The sequence below is a fragment of the Rattus rattus genome, chromosome 12, assembly GCF_011064425.1.
Source record: "Rattus rattus isolate New Zealand chromosome 12, Rrattus_CSIRO_v1, whole genome shotgun sequence".
Classification (NCBI taxonomy): Eukaryota; Metazoa; Chordata; class Mammalia; order Rodentia; family Muridae; genus Rattus; species Rattus rattus.
In genome coordinates this window covers 68,639,403-68,650,496 of record NC_046165.1, presented here as the reverse complement: position 1 = coordinate 68,650,496, position 11,094 = coordinate 68,639,403, and the positions used below count along the sequence as shown (strand labels likewise).

The 11,094-nt window shown below is 42.5% G+C and overlaps 1 pseudogene; it reads right to left on the bottom strand.

The window, feature by feature from the left end:
• LOC116913210 overlaps positions 1–11,094 on the bottom strand; it is a 33,565-nt pseudogene that overhangs the window by 2,381 nt on the left and 20,090 nt on the right.

The following is an 11,094-nucleotide window of genomic DNA, read 5'->3' as shown; positions in this document are numbered from 1 at the left end:
GCTCCAGGGGAGTAAACCACCAACCAAAGAGAACACGTGGAGTGACCCATGGCTCCAGCCGCATATGTAGTAGAGGATGGTCTTGTAGGGCATCACTTGGAGGAGAGGCCTTTGGTCCTATGAGGGCCTGATGTCCTAGTGTAGGGGAATTGGTGTAGGGAGGCAGGAGGGAGTGGGGTGTGTAAATGGGGGGAGCACCTCATGGAGGAAGGAGGTGGGTGAGATGGGATGGAGGTATCTTGAGGGAAACTAGAAAGGGATAGCATTTTGGAAATATAAAAAGAAAATATTAATAGAAGGACAGAAAATAGAAAAATTAAAATTCTATTCATGGGCAGATGCATGCCCATGAATGAATGCAGGTGCACACAGAAGCCAGAAAAGAGTAATAAAACCCCTGGAGCTTGAGTGACAGGTGGTTAGGAGTTTTCTTAGAGATATTCGGAAGTCAAATTGTGTCCTTCATAAACGAAGTAAGAGCTATTAGTTCTGATTTGGTTCTTCAGCCTAGTCATAGTCTTTTTATTTTGGTGGATGAAAATTTTGCCTTATGAGAATGATGACCAGTTGCAGACAGACAGTGATGAATACTGTGGGAACAATTCCACTCTGGAAGGGGTGTCTACAAAATAACTCAGTGTTTTCATAGATGATCCTTTCTTTAAGTTTGATTTGTTTTGCTTTTTATTTTAATTTAATATTTTTAACTAGGCAGTAATTAAAGTGATAATGATTTCCATAAATCACCTACACTTTGCATTTTATTTTCATTTCTGTTTTTCAGTGTTTTGTAATCCATTTGCTTTAATTAAGTCACAGAATGAAAAATGTTGACTATTAACCATCTATATTTAGCTTGGGATCTTGAATACAGTGAAAATTTGTTGTATCAGTTCATTGAAAAAACTATAAAATACAAAATTTGAATCTAAAACTAGGGCTCTTCTAACTTGGAGAGTTATTATATGTGGTATTAATTATATGTTGGTTCATACTGTTTTAATTTTTTTCTATTGAAGGAATTGTTGAATGTGACCAATTCACAATATAAGGATTAAAAATAAATATCTATATTAATATTTAAAAGACAGGAAATACAAACTTTTAGAAGGAAACAAAGGGAAAACCTTTCAAGCTATTGAGAAACGCAAGAATTTTTAAAACAAAACACCGAAAGCAAAAGAATTAAAATAAGTATCAACAGGTGGGGCTAATTGAATTAAACATGCTGTGTAGCAAAAGAAACCATCATGACTGACTCCTGACAGGAAGCCAAGGAGCCTGTTGTTCTGTCCAAGATGTCTCAGCTGTCCCAGTCTTGTGCTGGAGCTCCGGAGGATTCTTAGAAATCTGCTGCTCTCATCTGTGATGGGGTCCTGAAGAAGTGGGTTCTCCAACCAAGGAAGGAAACCTTAGCAACAGGATAGATGGAGCCAGAAAAGAAGGTACAAGCAGGCAAACCAAACCTTCCTTTCTCCATGTCCTTTTATGTGAGCTGTCCCTAGAAGGGCTAACCCAAATTTAGGGTCCATTGTCCATGTCAAATAACCTAATCAAGACTGGTTTGCCAGGCTGTTTGGGCTTGCTTACTTCCAAATACAGTCAAGATGACAACCAAGATTAGCCATCACAGACTGTCATCCAAAACTTACAAAGAATTTCAGAAATTAAACACCAAAGAAATAAAACTGCCAATCCAGATATGGGCAAATGAATGAAATAGAAAATTTCAGGAGGAAAGAAGGAAGGAAAGAAAGAAAATCAATTTGGAGATTGGTCAAAAATCAAAAATTGAAATACCATAGGACCCAGCTGTTTTATTCCTAGAAATATACCCAGAGTTCTCAGTACACTATCTCAGAGGTATTTGTATCCCCATATTTATTAATGAATTATTTACTACACCAAATTATTAGAATCCACCTACCTTTCCATCAACATATTAATGGATAATGAAAATTGAATACACACACTCACAGGAGTGCGTGTGAGTGTGTGTGTGTGTGTGTGTGTGTGTGTGTGTGTGTGTGTGTGTGTGTGTCTGTGTATGAGGGAATATTACTCAACTCTAAAGATAAAATGAAGTTAAAATTTGCAGGTAAATGAATAAATTTAGGATGTATAATATTAAAACTTATTGAGTATTTTTGCATCAATGTTTAAAAGAGATATTGGTCTGAGGTACACTTTCTTTGTTCAGTCTTTGTGTGGTTTAGGTATCCTGGTGACTACGGCTTCATGGCATGAGTTTACAGTGTTCCTTCTGTTTCTATTTTGGGGAATAGTTTGAAGAGTATTGGAAGTAGCTCTTCTTTGAAAGTCTGCTAGAATTCTGCACTAAAACCATCTGGCCCTGGGCTTTTCTTGGTTTGGAGGCAGTTGATTACTATTTCTATATCTTGAGGTGTTATAGGGCTGTTTAAACAATTTCCTTGATTGATTTAACTTTAGTACATGACATCTGTCTAGTAAATCGTCATTTTGTTAACATTTTCTAATTTTGTGGAATACGGGCTTTTGAAATAAGACCTAATAATTCTTTCAATTTCCTCAGTTTCTGTTTTCTGTCTCCCTTTTCATTTCTGATTTTGCTTATTTGGATACCGTCTGTCTTTTGCTTCCTTTGGTTAAGGAGTTTGTATCTTATTGATTTTCTCAAAGAACCAGCTTTTGGTTTCCTTGGTTCTTTGTATTGTTTTCTTTGTTTCCAACTGATTGATCTCTGCCCTGATTTTGATTATTTCCTCCTTTCTACTCCTGTTTGGTGTGTTTGCTTCATTTACTTATAGAGCTTTCAATATAAATCACTTGTATGAGAACAATCTAATTTCTTTATGAAGGCACTTAGTGTGATGAACTTTCCTTTAAGAACTGCTTTTATTGTGTCCCATAATTTTGGGTATGTTTGCCTTAATTTTCACTGAATTCTAGAAAGACTTTAATTACTTTATTTCTTCCTGACCCAGAGATCATTCAGTAGACTTGTTCACGTTTGATGAGTGTGTAGGCTTTCTGATGTTTCTCTTGTTGAAGTGCAGCTTCAGTCCATGGTGATTTGAAGAATGAACAAAAAATATAGTACATCTACACAATGAAATACTCTTCAAATATTAAAAACAAAGACATTGTGAATTTTGTAGGCAAATGGATGGAATTTGAGAATATCATATCAAGTGTGGCAAGCCAGTCCCAAAATACATGCATGGTATGTACTCACTTATAAGTAAATATTAGCCATGAAATACAGGCTACCCATACTACACTCCAAAGACCCAAGGAAGCAAAACAAGAAGGACGGCACAGTGAGGAAGTTTGAATCTCACTTAAAAAGGAAAATAAATTTGCCATAAGAGGCAGATAGAGGGAGGGCACTGGGTGAGCGAGTAGATGGGGAGGGAAATTGCAATGCTCAGGATCAGTTGTGGGGAGGGACAGGAGAGATGGCTATCTGGCCATGAGAATAAATTCAAATCTGCATCCAGCAGGGGTGGGGAGGTAGGGAGGGCATCTTCAGGATGTGATAGATACATGGGATAAGGGAGGCACCCAAGAGTCAGTGACTTAGCTGTGACACACAGCACTGGGGATATGGAACCTGAAGAGGACACCTTAGGTAGACAAGCAGGAACCCCAACGAAGCTATAGGAACACCAACCTACCCACAAATCTTTCAACTCAAAATAAAATTGTCTACAAGAAATTCAGGGATGGGGGATGGAGCAGAGATGGAGGTAAAGCCAAGCAATAGCTGGCAAAGCTTGAGATCCATCTGTCTTGCTGTCTATTGCAATGCTAGGTGTGGGTCCCCAAGACCTGAAGCTGGATATAGACCTCTGACCCTGCCCCTTGAGTTATTTCTGAGTGGTAAATCAAGATGCCAATGCCCAGTAGCTGCCCAGAAGAGATATAGGTGGTGTTTAGGTTTCCCCAGTTTAGGGTCAGAAGAGAACCAGGAGCAGAAGAAGGTTCAAGAGGAGGAAGGAGAATCTGCCTTGGGTTAGGAGTTAGTAAAGCTGGCCCCAAGGTCTGGCCAATTAGAGTTAAGAGCAGCCCAGATGAAATAGAGTAATAACTTGGGGTTATCAGTAGAAAAATAGATTATAATAGCATAGAGGGTAGGTATCTGCCCGGCTCTTGTGCTGTTTAAGGCTTATTGTAAATATAAAGACTGTGTGTGTGCTTTACCTGGGTCCTGAATGGTGAAAGTCAGAATAGAAACCATGGGACAGGATTAAAAATTTTTTACATCCTATTGGTACCTCAATGGCTGGCAATTTTCATTTTTTAAAAAAGAAATTAATTTCAGATTCTCAAGGGAAAACACACTGTCCTTTTTTTCTAGGGAGGCAGGGAAAATTTTTTATTAGTTGCATGGTTTTCCAACCCCAAAAATGCTAATTTGTCATTGAGGCAAGACACAGCTGCATCCACAAACCAAACCAAACGACAATGGCAGGCTCAGACATCAAGGGGTTAATAAATGATGTTCTATGCTAAGGGTGATGTTGAAGGTCTATCCTCCTATCTCAGCCCACAAAGAGTTAGAATGACAGGTAATATCACCATACCTAACTCAGAAGCCAAAACAATTGAACGTGAATCATCTTTAGAGGGATGATTTGTCTGGCACACCCTTTGGTTTGGAAACCATGGATTGCAGCTAATGGGGAGCCTTAAAGGATAATCTATTTTGAGTAGACCAACAGCCTCATCCTGCTAAGGGTAGGCCAGGCAGCCCTGAGAAATATGGCAAATAAACCGATTCCTGTGAGTCTTTCCTGACCATGTTGGGTGAAAGCATGTGATTTCTTACCTTTGTATCACTGGTTAAAGAACACTACGAAGGCAACGTCTAGGAGATTGTCTAGCACTCATAGCTCCAAAGGCATATGAATCAATCTCGGTTCGGGGCATGGCAAAAAATGGCAGACATAAAGCAGGGAGCTGAGGGGCTCAAACCATTTACTGTAAACACACACACACACACACACACACACACACACACACAGACAGACACACAGAGCATGCGAGCAAGAAAGAGAGGGGAGGGGAGGCTTGAGAATGGTTTGGAGTTTCAAAATCTCACACCCCCAGCAATATTCTGCAAAGTCTATTTCCTAAACCTCTCCAAATAGCACCCACAACTGCAAACCAAGTGTTCAAATACATGAGCCCATGGGGCTCACTGAAATATTCACCAAATAAAGGTAGGTTGGGACACAAATAGAGACCAGAAGCTATGTATTATCTAAGTCCGTAGAAAAATGCTGCTTGCAGATTATGAACAGGGGCAGAAGAAAGGAAGTATAGCAGTATATTATTTCCAAGCACAAACCAGGAAAACCTTTGAAGAGTTTTGCTTTGGACTATGTCCTTCAGGGGTATCTTACAGTCCTCTCTTGCTGTCATGGGACTGCAATGGCCTAGAAGAGCAGAGAAGTTGGGTCTTGATCAGTTGAAGCATTTTTTTTCCTAGGGTCAGCTGGATTAACACAGAGATGTTAAGGGAGGACAGTGTCCTCTTTTGCCAATGGTAAGGATGGAGAGATCTGAAGCAGGCTGTGTTTAAGGCATTTACCTGTGTCTGAGTCAACTCAAGTGTGTGCTCATGGGCATCAAGTCCAGCTGGCTTTGCATAGCTTTAAACATGCAACTGTGGGAGGAAACAGTGGTCTGAGCATGGGCTCATCCTGTGTGTGGGATGCCAGGAAGTTACTGACTATAGAGTAGATGACACTTGTAGGTAACTGTGTCTTGATAGCCAGGGAATCCTAGGTTCAGTTCAGGTTCTATCCTAGCATGTTTGACACTGGCTCAACCACAACCCTTTTGTAGAAATATTTTATCTCCTTCTTAAAGATACATGATTGTGATTTTCAAAGTTATTTTAAGCCAAAGAACCACTGCATCAAAGTAATATAGCACCTACATTGAATACATATTTGTACGACTTTCAAACATGCATTGTTCTTTGATTCTGTATCTGTCTTTGCTTTTGTCGTCAACAAAGGAGCTAGGTCCATAACGTGTCTACAGGGCAAAGATTGGTTTCCAGTTTCCTTTCAAACTGTGTGGCACTAACTTCTCTTCCTACATACATGCATGCCTTTGGAGGTTATGGGATCCAAAGGGAATTTCTACTGCATCTCACAAGAGAATGTATCATTGTGACTAGTAGGAATGTGGAGAGACATTAAGCTGTAGCTACAAGTCATGTCATCTCTGACATTTCTGGTGCTACAAGACCCTCAACCCAAGGCTGCTTGGAGTTTTCATTTTGCTCAAGTTAAATCAAGCACCTTTTAGTGGACTAATGGGGTTCTGCTTGCTTCTGAATTCAAAGTGCTAGATTACAGGTATGAGCCCCAAATCTGGAAGTTTGGCATCTTAGACATGTGAAGCCAACAAAGGGAGACTATTTTTTTAATACAAAGGCACACATTCTTCCTACAACCTCAAGCCAAGACCTGACTGACATGAAGGGAAGCCCAGGACATCTTGCACACTATGGACACAGCAGTCACTGAGAGTTTCTAAATAGTAGAGCTACTTCTCCATCCCAAGTTTCATTTTTTTAACAGCCTCCTTGATTCACACTCATTTCTGCTTATGAATTATGCTTTTGCCCATGTGCATCTCTTACGACTTAAACCTGCACATTTGTCAAGTATGTTCTCTTTAGAATAAACACACAAAGGCTGACCCAGCTGTGTGGTTCTCCAGCAACTGCCCCCTCCCCTACGTAAAAACACTGCTTTTCTCTCTAGCTTCCCACTAGAAGGTAAATGACTGAATTTATTTCCAAACCTCACAACTTTCTGTGATGTCTCATGAAGAAGTAGAATTTTTTAGTTCTTTTAACCTTTGGGACATAAAAGATGGATGTGGTTCAGATGATTTTAGCCTAGAGGCAGCAGTGACTGAGATGAAGAAGCTCAGAGGGACCCATGGTGCTGAACCACCGTGTTGCTATGGATACTGAGCACACAGGAGGGTATGGAGGTGATTGGGAGGGGCTTCCTTAGGTCTGGGCATTGGTGGGATTTGGGGTACAGGTATTGGGGAGATACACTGAAGTCCTGGCCTCCATGGTCCCTCTGTGATCTCACTTCTGGTCTGGGCTTTTGGGAGAATCCTCTCTAAGAGGGTGCAAGCTGATCTGTCAACACAGGGCTGAGGCCCTAATGGACTAAATCACATGCAGCATTGAGTGTCCTTAGTAGGGGGAAGAGGTAGGACGTGCTCAGAACCCTGAGGACTTTAAAGCACAGAAGTTTCTAGACTTAGCTGACTGGGAATGAAAGAGATGGGGTGGAGCTGGGAGGGTAAAGAAAGCCAGGCTTTGTTTCCACAGGAGGATAGAAAACTATTCCTAGATGAGAGAGGGTCAATGCAATAGCTGTCCAATAATGGTGAAGCTATGGGAGAGACACACCCTATCCAGGAAGGCCCATCTACCAGTGACTTCAGCTATCTCTGTTTTCAGTGTCTCTGTAACAACTGAGCTTTTCACCTCTCATGTGACTCCTCCATATGACTTGTGGGACAGAGTGGGTAGTAGGTGACCCTGAGCCCCAAGACAGGAGACACCCAACTTTTTTCTTGCTGGTGCACACTTTAGATCCAGCTTTCTGAAGCCTGAACCTTCAGTCAAGTGTTGTTTTATAAACACATCCTTTTATACAATCTACCTTCAACAAAGCCTGCAAGTTAACTCTGGGACCCTAGTTCATTACTGGTTCCTGCTATTACCAGAGAGAAAGATAATAGCCAGTGAGTCTCTTTAGGTTCGATTCTATAGGCCCCCAGATTCCTTCCCCCTCCAACTGAGCCCAGAGTTGAAGGCAATCCAACTTACCTCAAAGGAAGCTCCCTTGATCTTTGAGTCTCCCACACATATCTCACTCACTTTGATGTAAGAACTTTGGAACTGGGACTCACAGAACTGATCCTTCTATACTGTCAGCTCAACCTCCCGCAATGTGTTTGGGAATTCCCCCTGTGGGGTTATCTTTCCCCAGCCAGCCATGTAGCACACATCCCCTGGCTTCATGTGGGCATTGCACCAGGACAAGTTGAGAGGCCTAACAGCGCTAGTCCTCTTGGAACTTCTCACCAGCTGATAGAGAAGAGACAGAAGAAAGCAGCTCAACCAAGACACTGGCGCTCTGGGTTACATTGAAACTCAGGATGGAAGGAGGGAAGAAGTAAGATGAGAGAAGCAGAGCATAGTCACTAGGGCTGGGATGAGGAGTGAGGGCTGAAGGCTGTGTGTCAGTATGGGGTGGGAGAATGGCAGGTCTCACCTTTAATAGCATGATGTCATTGGAACATTTATCAGGATTATAGGCAGGGTGGGGAGTGGTGTTTGCCACAGGGATAATCTGCTGTGTCTTCTCTTTAGCCTTGATGTTGTGGGCCCCCGTGTGACTGTCATTGATCTATGAATAGAGCAGAATGTGGAGGGGAGATGGAGAGCCAGAGCCGATGCAGTCCAGGAGCTGCAAAGGCAAGATAGGCAGGGTAAGATTCTAGTTGCAGAGACCTGAGGACACAGGAGGAATCAGGGTTTGACCTACTGCTCTCTGATTCTCAAGAACAAAAGATCCCTGGGGGCTCCCTCTTGTACCTAGGCAATATTCTGAGATTTGAATCAATTTCTAATGTGAACTTTCAAACTCAAACAGTGCTTTCCTTTAGCCAGTGTAATTGATCAACTCAACCGTTGTCGTGTCTGTCTCCATCCTGCAGAAAGGAGTGACACCACGATGTTCTTCTCAAAGCAGTTTATTCAGGAACCTTTCTTTCTGCATGCAAGCAGAAATCTCTTACCCCCAAGCACACTCCCTAATAAATAACCAGTAACCATGCCCCATCAGTCCCGTCTACATAGTCTCAGTTCATAGGTCCACGCCAAATGGCCTGATCTTTATCATGGTGCGTCTGCACAGCTCTCACGATGGATGTGGCTTACTTTTGGATGTATAAGGAAGTCAGGTGATAGTCATAAGACTTGGTGGCAGTCCCAGGCACCATCTTGGGATTGCTGCCACATCCACTCCCCACATCTCCCCCTTCTTTATGTTTTTGCCACAGAGAATGCCTGTCTTAGGTTGCCCCCTGCAGCAATGCCCCTTACCCATCATCGGGAGACAAACAGCTTAGGTTTGATCCCTGTCTTAGGTTGGTGACACGCCCAGGGAGTCTTACCCATCATTGACTACTTCTCTAGCATGCCAAGCCACACTTGAGGAGACTGTCCCATCTCCACTGCTGCAGAAGCCTGAATCATTAAGGCTTGAGTTCTGTGTTGATGAAACCGCATACGGCAAATGCACCAAAAGTCCAGTACGCTCATAAGAATCAGGCACAGGGCGAGTCCAGTGAGTCCTTGCCATTCTTATAGCCGAGAGGCAGCTGTGGTGATCCAATTGGCCAGACCTCCAGCTTAAGACACTTCCACACGGGTGGAGTTGATGTGGATGATTGATCATCTAAGCTCCCAAACTAGTTCATCAAAATATTGAGACCAATTTCCTGTAATATACTGAGATGAGTTGTGCGACAAATCCAAAGCTTCTGCAACACCTGTGGATAAACTATTCACAGCGGCAGCAGTCTGTACTACTGAGGTAAGGGATACGGCCACAGCTGTGGCTGCAGCGGCAGGGATTGCTATAGCAGAAACAATGGCTGCAGTGATGCCAAAATCCCTTTTTTGCCTAAACAAAGTCATAGCAGAAGAAGCATGAACAGGCCAGGGTACAAAACGAGGCATCCTAGTCACAACAGCTAAAGAATATGCAGATGCATTCCAACACATACTATAGAAACAACTACCACTACTACAATTAACAACATTATCATCATAACTCCTATTATAGACAATAAACACAAAAGGAGGCCACATACAGACAGGCTTAGCCTTAAAGGAAACATTAAGCCCATAAGCAAGTTGAAAAACAGAGGATTCAAACCCTATAGATCCATTCCAATGAAAGCTTACATTACCCCAACCCCCTCCCACTAACATGCTCAGAGGAGAGATATCTGTGCAACTACCATTCACTCTACACAACAACCACACATTGAGAGGATTACTAGCTACTGCCTGAGCAGGATTCTGATAGGTTCAATTATATCCTGAAAATGAGCCATTATGGACTGTGCTAATATAAGGAGAAAAGGTAAAATACTTCTTTACAGCCCATGCTGCCCTTCTAGCCTGACACCCAGTCCATGGTGGAAGTGACTCACGGGTTCCCTTGCAAAAGGGAGCCCATCTAGGTTGGGAAGATATGGTATCATTGCCTTTGGAAATACTGGCAGGCCACACCCCTCGAATCCATGTGGCATTAGCTTTGGTAGAACTATTGATAGGCATGTCAAACCATGCAGCTGATTGATTATACATTTGAATGCAATCACTATTCTGAGAAATATTTTGAATCATCTGAAAGCATAGCAATCCCTTCAGCTGAAGCTGCAATAAATCATTGACAGGAGCTATTTCTCCATCCCATGCCAAAAAGGGTAACTGCAACAAAGCATTAGAAGAGAAAAACCGGGGAAACACTTGTGCCGAATGCGTCAATGGCAGGGGTTTGGGAAATACAGATAAAAGTCCCCAGCATAGGTCTTCATCCATCACCGCAGGACGCATCAGCAACCCTAGGAACATTCATAGTATCCTCCTTCCGTTCATCTTGGACCACTCTGGTCAGCCTCTCCAGGACCCACAGCGGCTGCTGGGGAAACACACAAACAGACACTTGTGCCCAAATCAACACTGGATCAGGGCCCTGCCAAGTACCAGTTAGGACATCCTTCCACATGACCATGCCTTTTAAAGAAGCATCAGGGTTGATGTGACGCTCACCTGCAACCTGACCCTGCTTATCTTCATTTAAAAAATTCAAGGTAAAGAGAGCAATGGCTAATCTTTCCCTAGGGGTGGAGCCAGCAGAGGCAATTCCCCCCTTTTGTTTAATTAAACATTCTTTTAGGGTGCGATGGGCTCGTTCAATAATACCTTGACCCTGAGGGTTATAGGGTAATCCATGGGTCAATCGAACACCCATCATTTTACAAAAA